The following is a 15,474-nucleotide window of genomic DNA, read 5'->3' as shown; positions in this document are numbered from 1 at the left end:
TAAATGGATATAATTCTTGCTTCTTAGAAAGACGTTACAAATGCTGTATACTTGCTTCCTGAAGATGATATAGATATAAATTGTACTGGCTTAGCAGAGTGAGGCTTGCAAAGCAGGCTGACCATTGACTATGTTTTATAATTATATTTTGAGCAGTATATTAATGGGCATGACAAGAATTTCACAAAATAAATCCCTTCTTAATGCTGAGAAGAGGGGAGATGCTTAAAGGAGAAGGGAATTGATAGCCTTTCTCTTTACAGGGTTCTTTTCTCCTCTTAGTGCATGTAACTCCCTATTAGGAATCATGGGATTAGTGCATGTACATCAAGGGGAGAATAATCAACATTTCATATTTTCTTATCATAACTTATTAGTCATGCTTTCTTTCTGAAAATACAATAAATACATCATCAGTTACTTAAATTTTGCTCTTCTGAACAGACATATCAGTAACCATTTGGAAAATTGAAATATACAGCAATGCAGAGAACAGTACAAAGCCAACACAAATCTCTTCATTCTGAATTTTATCTCCTCAGATAGGGGTTTTTTATACACGCGCGTGCGCACGTACACAGAGTATAAATTGAAATGACTCTAAATAGCTGAAGTTAATGTCACTAATGAAGATTAGCAGATGGCTTGGATTGGAAAAGCAAGCATAGATTTTATATCTTATTTTCTTCTGGTTTAATAGAATATAGCTTGTATATTTGACTACCAAGCCCTTTAAGAGCAATAATAAACAAAAATATATCATGTTTTTCGTCTTTTGCTTTTCAACCATGCTAGGTTTAATAAACTTATAGCTAGAGGAGCATTTTCTCTCTCCACCTTTCAAAATTTTCATTTATTGCTTGATTGTTTAGACTAAATACCATGTTCTCAAGTATGGACTTGCAAGCTGCCTGCCACGGAGTTATGGTTCTCAGACGAATATGGACAGATGCTATGCTCTTTGGCCTTGGCAGCGCTTGTCATTGTCATGAAGAACAATGGTGTTGCTCTCAAAGTGGGATTTGCAGTTCCGAGGTAGCATCGTGTTGACCTACGTCTAAGAACCTGGTGCGAAAGCTCGGAGACTGCTGGCATTGTGGCATCTCTCAGTTAGGAAGGCACAAAAAGCTGATGCTGAAGAAGGACCAGATAACTGGTATCCGGAGGTCTTGGCTCATAGGGATTACAGTTCTCTGTTGCTCATTGTGGGCTGAATGTGCTCTTGCAATTGACTTTGCGTCACTGAGCAAAATGTCTGTCTCCGGCACAAAGAGTATGGGCAACGTTCCTTTGTTCTGCTTTAACTTATCTTGAAGGGCTCTACACTTAATTGATGACCAATGAATATGACTCCTACCTTTGTCCTAATTGCCTAGTATTCACAGAAAAAGTGAGTGTCTGCTCACTTCCACGTGATACCACTTGTCTCCATCAACTGATGTCTGTATATTTGCTTGCCTGTATTTTCTGCAGATGGTTCGGTTACGACCTCTTAACCGGAACTTGGACCTTTCCAGTTCGACCAGTCCTATAGAAATCGTCTCACATAGCTGGGGTTTTGTCTTCCTGCATTTTGGCACTGGTTGACGTGCTCAGTAGGTCTGAAGTGACACAGTTGTGTTTAAGTTGTGTTAAGCAATAACGCAACTTTGCTGCTTCAGAGCAAAACTTTTATCAGGGGAGAGAAGTCCTTCCCAGGCCTGCTCACGTAGGCCATCACTACCTGGGAACGGGTCCCTCTGGCATTGATGAACCCGACAGAAGGGAGTTGGGACAAGGTCTTCACTAACAGTTGGAGTAACCAGCAAGCGGGGGTCACTGGACATCTGATAATTGCTAAAGGTACAGTTTCTGTCTGGGCCTACCCCAAAATCTGGTTTTGCTTCCTGTACATTTTGATGAAAGAAATGTGGGGTTGGAGGCTTTCAATAACGCCGAGTTCACACTGTGCAGAGTGTTTCAGATTGAAGACAGATAATATTCACATATTTTGGCATCTTGGAGAAGTATGTATTAAGAAGTCTAAGGCCAAGATTGGACAGACCTAGCCCAAGTGTGTTTCATCCAGGTGCTGGCGGGCAATGCAGATAAAAGTGAAAAATCCGTTCCTAGATTTCCTTTGAAAACTGGATACGCTGGTGTAGCTCACAGCATCTCCTGGATGCCCGTGTGCTTACGTCGCTTGGTGTGAAGTTTCTGGTTCACAGCAGACGATTCCTCCACGTTCTGGTTGATGCCTGTGGAAAGAAGCCCATCCCCGTAACGGTAATGCTGAATTTGTACTTTGACCCAGTTTGTCACAGCTACTCGTTTCCATGTTCCTGAACTTTTTGATCCGTAATGGGCTGCTCCAGAGCTGAGTGAAGCGGGATTTGAAGCAGGTAACAGCCATGCTGAGAGCTGCAAGGTGCATCGCTGGAAGGAGGAGGAACACCAACAGACCTGGCCAAATTCTTGGCCTGAGAAAATGGCGCAATGGCCAGGAGCTTTGCAAACCAGAGATAAGCGTGTATGTGGGCAGGCAAACTCTGACTAATACAAATGTGAAACCTCCCTGTGACAACTTAGGAGGCAGCCCTTGTCACGTTCACGTGATTGGGGTCAGAATTTGTCTTGAAGGGCTTATCTCCTTATTACACACGGCAACTCTTACTCTGCCACGCTTCCCCCTATTCATCTTGAAGACTAGTTTATCCGATTGTCTCAGCAATCTCTGCATCGAGATCCGTGGAGATCGTTGTTTGGTTTTGGGGGGTTTGGGGTTTTTTTTTACCTGCTATGGTTTTGAGGGAAAACTTTCTGGAAGTCAGTGTTACAGGGTCTGCGCCACGTTTGGTAGCCACCAGAAAATGTCATGAAAATATTTCACGCTTTGGAATTGGGAAGACAGTTGATTGGCATCCGTCAGCCAAACATGTCATGTTTCTCCTATCCTCAGCCTCTCTAGGTTTATGGAAAGCTGCCTTCAGTTTTCAAAACCGGGAAGAAAGTTAATTTGTTCACTTTCACTTCAGAGAGTGCTTGAGTGCAGCTGATCGTCTATTTCTAAAAAGCTTTACATTAGCAGAAGCAGCATTTTATCTTTTTAAGAGGAAATGTATTTTAAAAATAGGCACTTCAGCAGAAACTGGAATATAACAGTGCTTTTAAAATCTAAATTGGAAGTATTCTGTAGCATGGGGGCTACCACTACCAATTTGCAGTCTTAGACAAGTTATATTTCTTTTTTTATTTTGGCCAAGATGTATTTTCAAGAAAAACACACCGATTTACTAGTCGCGCTGAAATCTAATTTGCCAAGGGAGGAAGAGTGGGCAGCAGAGGCTAATCGGGAATGAATTTTTCTTTCCCCCCCGAGGCATGAACTGGTTCTATGGACCTCCTTTATTACGTGCATGCGCATCTGTGCGGAGGGCCAAGCTGTGCCCCTTCGTGTTATTTCGCTTCAGCTTTGTCAGAGCTGTACCTTGTGACGACTGAATGCTACTCGCCTGAACGCCAGGCAGCCGCTGTCAGCTGGCGTGTCGCTCACTCCTAAAGATCACCAGCAAGTACTGTAGCTTTAATGAAAGCCTTCTCTCTGAGAAAACTCACCATCCTTAACCTGATCGATTTGTTACAAACTTGTCATTTGGAGGGAAGTGTAAGTACCGGATGATCATTATTAGCCAAACCTAACGAGTAATAAAACTGTATACAGGGTACGCACTTACTGTGTATGTGTATATATTTTTGTACATTTTTACAGCTATTTCCTACACTTGCTTTTATGACGTTCAGAAGAGGCGCGCCTGAATCTGGTTAAAAACAAGAAGCTATTAAGAAAACCCAACCCTGTCACCTACTGTAGTTTCTACTAAGAACTGTGCCCAAACAAATACGCAGATTTACAGTGCTATGCAAATACTACTTTGTAAGTTGTCTCTTAAATTTTGCTTAAGTAGTTCACGCTGTTTTTACTGGGCTTTCAGAAAAAGATTAACGCAAAAGACTCATCTTGTAAAATAAAATAGCTTTGGCTGTGTGAAAGTACTGTATATTAGAATCTCATTCACGCTTTCAGTTGCTTATTTTAACTGTATGTGATTTTGTACATACTATGCTGGCATAGAGGGTTTTTTAATTGTGCTGAATGAAAAAGAGTGACTGCCCAGCATCTGGTTTTCTGCAGTGTTACTGAGTAAGTAGCCGATAATGTAACTGGGAGATCTGCATCCTTTTCCTATTTGCCACTCTGGTTTCTGTAACTAAACATGCACTAAGGGCTATTTTCTTTTTGTTTTGGTTGGTTTTATTTCCATTTACGCTTTTTGGTCTCAGTCCTGCAGATTGATCCATGCGAGGGCCACGTGTCTGCAGCGATAATCTGGGTGGATCGTTTTGTAGGGGCTGGGAGCCTGGGAGTGAAGAACAAGCTTAACCCTGCGGCCGTTCCCTGCACTAAGCCAGTCATTGAGAACTGCAGACGGAACTTGGTGCGTTACGGTAGCATTTCTAGAAGCAGCATATAAAGTTCTGCACGGTTCCTCCAAATGACCGGGATGGAGGGGAGGGATTCCTGAAGAATCCTCCAAAACAAACCTAAAGCTGTATGATCTGAGAAGTTGAGATTCCAGCAGGGTAAGCTGGCTGTACGGATAGGTGCTGCAGATTAAACCAGTTTTTCAAATCTGACATCTTTCAAGTTTCTGTTTTTCACTGGAAGATAAAGACCTTCCCCCTTCCTCAGCTGTGTGCCACATCATACACTCCCAGCTGAAAGCTGAAGACCCGCTGGAAGATCACTTGGCATTTTTGCTCCCTTCCCCATATTTTTATCAGAAGGCCGCCCCACAGAAGTAGATCTCTACAGTTTCTACCTGTAGTATATCAGTGGTCTGCTGCTGTACCTGCTTGGTCCCCTAAGGCATTAGCTCTTTGTTACGCTGTTTGTGCCTGCAACAACTGACAGGCATATATCATCATGTTCCTCTGTCATCTTTTTGCTAGACTCTGCAGGCGCTGAGTTCTTGGTTTCTCCTGTAGGTTTTCCCTTCCCCGATCCTTTGCTCCTTCGAATATTCCAGGTTGTGCTGAGCTGCCTTAAAATGACAGATCAGTTGCACTGTGTGTCACAGTATGGGCAGACCTTTTTTTGTGGAGAGGATGGGCTCTGATTCTAAGAGTACGCAGGCAGAAACTTATTTTTTGTTACTTTTCTAGTTTGCACAAATACAGCTTTTCTTGTCTCTCTGCCTCCACTGAATCTCCTCAGATCCATAATTTGTTTTTAAAGGCCGATGATTTTGATCTGGAATTTTTAATGCTCTGTTCCAGAACTACTTTTTTCAGCTTTAAGGAGAAAAATATGGGTTGAAGTTTTCATCAGTACAGCATAATAAAGAATTAATTTGATTAAGATGGTATGATCCTTCATACACACGTGCAAAAGCCAAGCCATGAAAAGCGAAGCCCCAGCTGATGGCAGAGCTCTGTTCCTTAGTGTGTGCTGTCTTGCCATGCGCTACAGAAGAGACCCTGCTGTTGTTAATTCTTGTCCTCAGAGGTACCTGCCTTCCCTCATCGCCGATCCACCTGCCCTTCTGCAGGTCCTCTTTCCTGAGCTGCTTTCTCTTGTTGAACCAGCCGGTGTCAGAGATCACGACTACACATACTGGAGAAGCAGAAGCAGTCAGGCAGTGGGGTGTGTGGACAAGGGTGGGTTAATGGGGTAGCATGTCACCACAGTGTTTGATGGGCAGCACTGTGTAAGGTAGCTGTGGAAATGGAAGAAGAAGTTTGGTACTTGGATGAAGGCACGGGGAATGTTGCTAGGCGGTTTGTTTCTGTACTAAGCAGCCCACATCACAGTGACCTTTAGGTTATGGGAGCTTCTTACATGTCCTCTTTAAACTGCAAACACAGTAGGAAGTTGACTGTGGTGCTGGTGGCACTTTCCGGGTGTAGCTCTTCTAGATTCTTTAATCTTGCTTATTCCACCCTTTTTCTTCCAATACTGCATCAATGTATTTGGGAAAACAGCCTGGAATTCCATAAAAGCGATGCCGTGCCCTCAACACCAGACACCACCTGCTGCATTGGGAGCGAGATCACATTTTAGATGCGCTACATTCCTGACTGCAGTTATGTTGGGCAGAGTGCTTTTTTGGGGGAGGAACAGGTGAATGCACTTTCTACATACTTCTAAAACTGGAACCTGTTCCTGAGAGGCTTGATAGATTGAGTGCATCTATGAAACAAAACTTAATGTAAGTATAACATTTTTATAGGTAGATATAAGCTTAATAACTGTGGTGTGGGTTAATGAAATACTCTTCTGGATTTTGCCACCCTATGGATTAACAATCATGAACCTATAATTTTTTATATATATATATATGTATGTATGTCAGAGTCCAATACTTCCTGCCTGGGTTCTTTCAGATACCTCACATGTGGAGGGTGTAATGTTTAATATCAACTTTACTTATTTGAAGATAGTTGTTACACAGGATTTCTGATTTAGCAACGTGATACAAATTATACTGAAAACACAACACAATACAAATGTTAAGTTACGCTCAGCAAAATACAGCAACTGCAATACACCGTTCAAGCACAATGCCAATGTGATCTCCGTTACCGATCTCTGTAATACTGTCACCATCACAACGCTGGGCATCCCCAGTTGCCGGTGAGGAACACGGGTTGAAGCCAGCTCAAGCCCGTTGCTCTCTTCAGAATTCTTTTGTTAGTTATTTAGATTTTATATTCTATGCAGGTCTGAGCTACGGATTCATTCCCCCTGTGCTGGTCTGGCTAACTCAGGGAGATGTTTACACCGCCAGTTGATCCACTCAACTGTTGATAGCTGTTTATCTAAAATAAAGGCCACCCTCGAGTCCCCTTTGTGTTGAGCTAAAGTCAGCTTGCTTTGCAGCAGCTGTGCTCCGTCACACCCTGCATTATTCCCTCAGCTTCACGGGTGCATCACCCTTGCCCATCTCCACTGAGTCTTCTTCCCTTCTAGGGGTTTATTGGTCAGCCACAATAGTGTCATATATGATATTGGTATATCATATGATATATAGTATGATATCAATATATTGTATGATTGATAGATTCAGGGTCCTTGAATGCGTCCAGAGGAGGGCAACAAAGCTGGTGAAGGGGCTGGAAGGAATGTCCTGTGAGGAGGGGCTAAGGGCTTTGGGCTTGTCTAGTTTGGAGAAAAGGAGGCTGAGGGGCGACCTCATTGCTCTCTACAGCTTCCTGAGGAGGGGAAGTGGAGAGGGAGGTGCTGAGCTCTTCTCCCTGGTATCCAGTGACAGGACATGAGGGAACGGTTCAAAACTGCGCCAGGGGAGGTTTAGACTGGACATTAGGAAGCATTTCTTTACCGAGAGGGTGGTCAAACGCTGGAACAGGCTTCCTAGAGAGGTGGTCGATGCCCCAAGCCTGTCAGTGTTGAAGAGGCATTTGGACAATGCCCCTAACAACATGCTTTAACTTGGTCAGCCCTGAATTGGTCAGGCAGTTGGACTAGATGATCGTTGTAGGGCCCTTCCAACTGAAATAGCCTGTTCTATAGATATATCCCCTATAATGCCAACATCGTTATGTTCCTGCTGTGATAAAGGTGTGTGCCAAAGGGGCAAAACTGCGGTGGGCTAGATGATGAGCCTGCTGGGACTGGAGCTGTGCCACCTGAGGTGGCATGGCTGGAGCAGGCATTTCTGATCAGTGCTGGAAAGGCAAAGCACGTTGCTTCCGAAGGCATTTGCTAGAAAGCAGACTGCCGAAAGCAGATGCCACCTTGCCATCTGTGGTAAATGCCTCTGCACAGACACAGGCACGTAACTGACAGGACATAACGGGCAGAAACTGATTGCGAAGAACGTGGTACAGAGCACAGTTGACTCTGAGGACAGGTTGTTTTTCTTCACTGTGACTTGTGAACTGCCTCTGTTTTTCATCTCGCTGATAATGTAGGGCAACCTTTGCAAAAGATGAATTCAGCAGTGGCCTACTTGTCTTGTGACATCTCTTTTATTTACTTGTCCAATTAAGTTATAAGTGGCTATGTGCTAGTAGTTGCTCCACTTATGAGGAAAATCAGTAGAAGAGAGAAACTAGGCAGGGTTTAAGAACACGTATAAATCTCCTCCCACGTTGGCTGCAATGAAGTACAAACTCTAGAGGTATTTTCAGGAAAATGCTATTTCTTGTATGCTTCCCATCAGCTCAAAGGTCCTTGTCAAAGTCAGGAAAGTGCTACACTCTCCTTTTCTCCCATCTTTTAATTCAGCTGTAGCAAAGTTATATAGTCAAGATTAGGGCTGGAAGCTGCATCTTTTAATTGTAAACCTCTACCATGCAGATACACTTAAGTATGCTGTTACATGCTGCTTCTTCCAGTCCGTGGAGAGAAGGCTCTCATGGCAGTGGTTCGGGTTCTCCGCTGGCATTCGTGTTTCCTCCATCACAGCAGGGAAGTGTGAGCCCTTTCATGGTGGTTTTCAGAAAGGAGGACAGCACTGCGCCTTATTCTATCTTGTCAAAGCTCTCCGCTTTATAATCCAGACAGGCAGGACTCGTGGAGCAGAATATGGGCCCTGCAGCTTGTTTGGCCACCAAACATTTCCATTTACATGGTGACATTTAAGATGATGAGTTTATTTGAGCTAAATCCTGTTCAGACCATTGCAGTGACTGGGGCGTGTATAATTGTCTCCTTAGGGGTTAGCAGCCAGAAAATAGCCCCATACAGCTGACGGTTACTCTTACCTCTTTGCAGGCAAGAGAGAACAGTAGGCGGAGGACTGCAGACCTAACGACCACCCTCTTCCGCGCTTTGCCTCTGTGCAGCAAAGCTGGTTTGCAGGTTGCAGAAGTGGGGTCCACTGTGCCACAGAGCTGAGCCGATCTGAGGCTTCCCGGGGGGAAATCCTTCCCGCTGCAGTTACTCCTCTCTTCACACAACCTCTGCAAGTGTCATGTTTGAGCAAACGAGGCCAACTCGTTTTATGCACAAGTTGGCTTTCTTCCAGCTGTAAGGCATTACTTTAAGCAGTTGCACAAAAATGAGGCGTGAGGAAAATGCAGTCGATGTCGAATGGGCGGACTAAGCTCTCCCTCTTCGTTAGGTCTTTTTCCCTGTCTTGCTGCTCTGTTCCTCCCTTGTTACACCCAGCACATAATCATGCAATTCCCATAATTTACAAAGCTTTATTCCAAATCCCCGGTATTTTAAAGGTCCCTATTAACTTTTTATCTTTTTTTTAAGAAGTTGAAGGTTTTCAGTACAGAGCATTTATTGGGGTTATAATGGCATAATCTGCCTCTTCTGCAGTACGGAAGGATGGGGAAGCATTGCTCTCTGTCTGCCAGCAGGTAGGTTCAGAGCAAGACTCACTAACTGAACACGATAAATGAGTTTGCCTGACAAATCCCCTATTTCTTATCTGATGAATTTAATGTTAATGGCTCACTAAAGGATGGAGAAGACCTTCTCAAACTGCCAAGAAATGCTCCCGTGAAAGGGCTTTTGAATATTCTGCAGCTGTGAGGTGTGGACAAGACACAACCATGTGCTGCAGAGTGGAACCCTGTATTTTTGGGGAGGGAAATTTGCTCAGACCAGGGTTAGTTCCCTGTCAGATGGGAACAGACAAACAACATACCACCACCACCCCCGGCCCAGAACTGCAGCAAGATGGGAAACCTGCAGACTTGTTATTTCCTGAGACTATGCACTCTTTTGCTGGCAACCGTACAAGAAGGCAGTTGGACTATCTAAATTGAGTACCACACATAATGGAACATAAATTATTCCTGTTAACTCCAATGCAATAACGTGGTTAGGGAGAACAAATTGCACTGAAGCAGTATTTATTTTTTTTTCTTACTCTCAGAGGGATCTCTCAGTGAAGCAACCTTGGGAGCTAATATTAGGTCTGGGAATTTCACAAGCACTAATAGGATTAGGCACATGACTTCCTTTTCAGTCTGATGGGAGTCAAGTATTTAATTCTCTTGGGCTTCTCTCAGATTTCAGCACGGATTCAGAAGTGGCACCCAAACCGTCAGCACACCCAGATTTGCCTCTCTGGCTGTCCCCCAGGCCAGAAGAGATTTGCTAATCCACCCATCAGAAGGGTGAATGGCCTTTCTAAGGAAGAGAACTTGGTGTGCTACCTGGGACAAAACAGTACTCGCTCCCACTCGGGAGGGTGCAAGCTCAGTCTTACTCAGCTTCAGTTTGGTGCTTAGGGCAAGGTTCACCATGCCTTTCCATCTTCAGACACAGCTGAAAAAGACTAACATAGGATGGTAAAAGTAGTGAACAGTTGATTGCAGTGCTACTAGAGGATTCCGGATGTAAGCAGCATCATCCGGAAATATTTACTGCCTTATTCTTTGCGGGGCAGCAGTGGTCAGAACAAGAATTGATGAGAGATCGCATTGTCCTTTCTCGCCCGTCAATGATATCTCTTGTTTTACAGCTGTCTTAATAGCTTTACTAAGAGCACCGATGTCTAATAGGATGAAACCCTGAAATAGAAATCTGTGGCAGAAAAAGCCCGTGCTGCTGGATGTCTTTGTGATAGAATCATAGAATCGTTTAGGTTGGAAAAGCCCTTTAGGGTCATCGAGTCCAACTGCAAACCTAACACTGCCAAGTCCACCACTAAACCATGTCCCTAAGCATCACATCTACACATCTTTTAAATACCTCCAGGGATGGGGACTCAACCACTTCCCTGGGCAGCCTGTTCCAATGTTTAACCACTCTTTCAGTAAAGAAATTTTTCCTCACATCCAATCTAAACCTCCCCTGGTGCAACTTGAGGCCATTTCCTCTCGTCCTATCGCTTGTTACTTGGGAGAAGAGACCAACACCCACCTCGCTACAACCTCCTTTCAGGTAGTTGTAGAGAGCGATAAAGTCTCCCCTGAGCCTCTTTCTCTCCAGGCTGAACAACCCCAGCTCCCTCAGCCGCTCCTCATAAGACCCTTGTTCTCCAGACCCTTCACCAGCTTCGTTGCCCTTCTCTGGACACGCTCCAGCACCTCAATGTCTTTCTTGTAGTGAGGGGCCCAAAACTGAACACAGTATTTGAGGTGATCTCAAAACTTACAGTACTGTTGTGTCTGTGGTTGCTTAGTCCTTCTCCTTCTCTGTGAAATCACATATACACTGAAATTAAGAGGTGGCAACTGTCAGTTTAACCCTCTATGAGGTGTACTGTTACCATGGCAATTAGGGTATCAAGCCTTTTCTTCAAAAGGGAAGGCTAGTGCTAATAGAGCACCTTACCATTTGATGGTGGTGTAAGAAAAACGTCTCCTCCTAACGCCACTCACTCCTGTGAACACTTCAGATACCAAAAACCACGCTCCATCCCTGCTCCCACGCATGAAAACATCTGACATCTTCATAACTACATTCCAGTGCACGCGTAAAACCCATCCTCTCGCCATCCAAACTCAGGATGATGAGTTTGATTATGCCTGTCATGTCACTGCAGAACGCAGTTCTACTGATCCAGAGCAGGGAAAAAATTAAGGACTCTAAAGTGGAGGGTTCTTACCTGAGTATTTACTTCTAGAGTTATTGTGATGGCTCTCTGGGCCTCTTCTTCAGAATTCATTATTCTTGTAGTGCTTCCATTTTGCCACCCAGGGAGGACCTACCTAAGGTAAGCTTGCAAGGGAATCTCATTTCTAATTAATATTGCATTTTAATTTCATAACTAATAGCTTTTGACATGCTAATTTTGAAATGAGCTTTCCCTTGATGAATTCAGTGAAGAGTATTTAAATAATGGTGTAACTCACTTTAGGATTCCCTCCTTCCCTCTTCCCATCAATTTTTAATTATACCTTGGACATGTGAGCTCTTCCCCAGGCTAGTGTGATGGACAAACAAAGACCCTTATCGCCTAGAAAATCAAATTAGAAATTTTACGGTCTAGCTCTTACAAACTTCACCTGCACTCTTCAGAAGCTTGTCCTAAGCAGGATGATAAATGAAGAGAAGTAACAACCCACAACTACTCTGTTACGATATTTTTGTGCAAAACCCATAATTAGTTTGTAAAGATTTATTTTATTAATGTTTCCTTTAATGTGTTTTCTAAAGTGACTTCTAGAGATGACCACGCATCTATGTTTCTAATAGTGTATTAAGTGCAAATGAATAGAGTCACGAATATATGCTGGAGGAAAGGGTTGTCTTTCGTGCAATCTGTACAGTCCCCAGCTGAGGGTGTACAGGTGCATGGACCGCAGTGTATAGCTGTTAAAACAACTTCAGTAACAGTGATTTACCTCCTGAGTTGGGAACAGAGAGCTCTCTGACTGTGACACAGGTTAAATAAATCATGGTTTCTCTAAGCCTTCGTGGCAGGTCATGACAGGTTGCTCGTATCTGGCAATGCAGTCACCTTGCTAGCAGTGATTCCAAAGCCCCTGTACTCGGGTTGTGCATGGAAACATCCTGTGGTGGTGTCTTACCTCCCCCTTTTCCAAAGTACGGCCAGCGTTGAAATTTTTATCTTTCTGCACTTCTAACTCCTCCTCTCAGGATAGTATAACTTTCCAGATAAATAAGAAATAAGTCCTTTTCTTCTAAGGTCTTCGGTCTCAAGAGGAAGCCCAAAACCACCTTGAGGTATGACTGCCCTAGGACTCTGCCTTGGACTCTCTCCCACTCATGCTCTTGGCATAAATGAGAATGAAACTCCTCACACAAGCCTTCTCTCTCTTGAGGTAGGATACTCGCTTTCAATTTTCATGCCACAACAGCTGACTACCTCGCAATAGCTACTATGGCTGCACATTCGGCAGGGCTGGATAATATGAAAAAAGGGGCTGCTAAGGGAGCAGGTTCAGGGGTGGGTGATACAGAGAAGTAGCACCCATGAAATGCTGGAGAGCGTGCTGGATGCTATCGGTTTGGATCTCGCCGTTTAAGACCAGCTAATTAGCCTTAGTGCCTCCCTGCTGGCCATTGAATTGTTCCCGTTTTGCTGCTCGGGTCCGGGACTGACATCCTGAAAATACTCCAGAGCTACAGGAACTCCCGGGGTTTGAGGGCCTTCTATCTGCTGGCACCTGACCTCATTTCTGCCCGCGCTGGAAGTGTGCTGGTTGAAAAGCTGTTTGGATTTCAGCAGAGCTGTAAAAGGCTCTACGATCACTGCACTATTACTAGTTAGTTTCTAAATAACTTTTGAGTGACTTAGGATATGGATATAAATTACCTGCTAGGTGAGAAGAAAAGGAGGCAAGTGATGGCTCAGCTGTAAACATGACCAGGTTGAATTCCTCTGGTCTTCAGCATTAGCTTGGAGTGAGAGCTGTCGCGTCTACTTTTTCCTCTTCTTTCTTTTATTTTGTTCATGTGGCATAGGGGGAGAAAGCACAGTTGTTTGCACCGTTGGACACCTAACATTATCATCCCTACAACAATGTTCATACTTCCATACTCAAAGTTCATACTCAAAATTTCATACTTTGAACAACTTCTTCTTTACCAAGGTGGGTAAGTGTACCTGTGACATACTCAGTATTTGATCTGTGAGTTCAAATGCCTTTCTCCTCATGCCTGCAAGGTGAAGCTGCCTCTGAAAACTCAAACACGCTGCCTTTTTGTAGCAGCTTCCCTGGATGAGTAGGATTTTTGAGAGCTATTCAAAGCAAGATGTTTGGGAGAGGAGGAAAGTCTGTCTAAGGAGTGCTAGAAAGGGAGGCATTGCCAGGAAAGGAGGGGAAAGGAGGTTTCTTTGAGTCCCAGAAGACGAAGACTGATGTTGAAAAGATTATGAAGATTATATTGGACAAATAGCGTGCTACTGATCCTCCCTTCCAGACTAGGTAGCATCTTCCCCTCCTTGCTCCAGCTGCTCTGCCCTGGCTTGCTGGCCAGTTTTTCTGTAGACTCCTTCCTTAAACGATTTCTCTTTTCTTTTCTTGACACTTCTTCAGGCTGTTAGCTTTTCCTGACCCTCTTGAAGGTCTTTCATCCCACATTTCAACATTGTCCCTCTGGTTTGTCTTGGTGGTCATTTAGGGGTTTCAAAGGAAGGACACATGCAGCTCTTCAGCAAAGTTACTACAACCTCCTCTGCATTCCCCATATTTTTGTAACTCTGGTGATGGGGGGCAGTTCACACAACACAGCATTTTCTGCTGCAGAAACACAGACAGACATCTGTGGATGGAATGAAAATGCTCTTGAATAGAGCTGGTATGGAAATGGATTCCCCATACTGGTTTTGTTGCTATTAAATAAATTTCAGTCAATGATTCTTTCCCAACGATATGAAATAAAAAGCCAAAATTCTGATTATTATGTACAGCTAATGATTTGTGGCTGACATACTAATTCAAAAAGACAAGGTGGCTTTTAAAGTGTTCATTTTGAAAAAAGAATTCACTTTACAATGTTATAAAAGAATTTTCACAAATTCCCAAATCTTAACAATTTTTTCTATGTTTCTGCAGGTGGCTGTGAATTCATGAAATTAGTTAATTAAAAACAGAATTTCCTATGGAAAACTCATTCAGTTAAAAAAAATCAACTGACGGCATGCACAAGTGTTTTACTGGTTATGATCCAGAGATGACAAAATGTTAAGTATGCCTCCAGCACTAATTTTTACTTGCTTTCACACACAGATGTGTTAATCACAGAGTGAATCAACCATATTTTTTTCTCTTGTACTACAATAACATGAAAAACCATTGCTAAGCTAGTATCAAATGCATATATCAATAACTTCTGGTTTCAATGTTAGGATCACCTTAAAATCTCAAGGTCTAGGCAAAGAAATGAAAGTACTTAATGTGTAGAGGAATGACTTCAATTAATTATTTAATGGGGCAAACACATTGCGTCTCATTTTTAGAGTAATTTGATTAACAGGAATTATCTGAAAATACGTATAAAATACTGTCTGTTGACGCAGTTCGCGTCTGTGTGCCAGAGCGCTGTTCACTGATGGGCCACAAGCTGGCGGCACTAGACTACGCGGTTTGGTGCCAGTTTTCGGGCTGCTGTCCACAAATTGAAATGAAAACACAAAACTATACATCTGCTTCTAGATCTGACTCCTCAAGTAATTCTTCCTTTGGGCTAAGGTTTCCTTTGGTACTTGTATAAAACTTAGTTACAGTTAATGAGTAGAGTTTTTAATCCCAAACACTGTACAGAGTGAATAAGAAGAGCAAATGCAGGGCATCTCACTGGATGTCCATGAATTCCCGTATCAGTTTCTCCCAAAATGTTCATTACCAAATCCGTCGGAAGAAAAGGAGAGAAATCCCTACAAGCAAGGTTTTCTGTTCTAACCTGATCATTGGAACAATGTCTTTAAACTTTTCCCAGAGGTAGAAGTTGATGCTCATCTTGAATAAGGAGGGTTTCTATAGAAATCCCTTCTGATTTTTTCTTTCCAAACCTTGCTACTGTCCAGATAATGATAAAGT

Source organism: Pygoscelis adeliae, unplaced genomic scaffold (genome assembly GCF_000699105.1).
Source record: "Pygoscelis adeliae isolate BGI_AS28 unplaced genomic scaffold, ASM69910v1 Scaffold548, whole genome shotgun sequence".
Classification (NCBI taxonomy): domain Eukaryota; kingdom Metazoa; phylum Chordata; class Aves; order Sphenisciformes; family Spheniscidae; genus Pygoscelis; species Pygoscelis adeliae.
Note: the sequence above shows the minus strand (reverse complement) of the source record.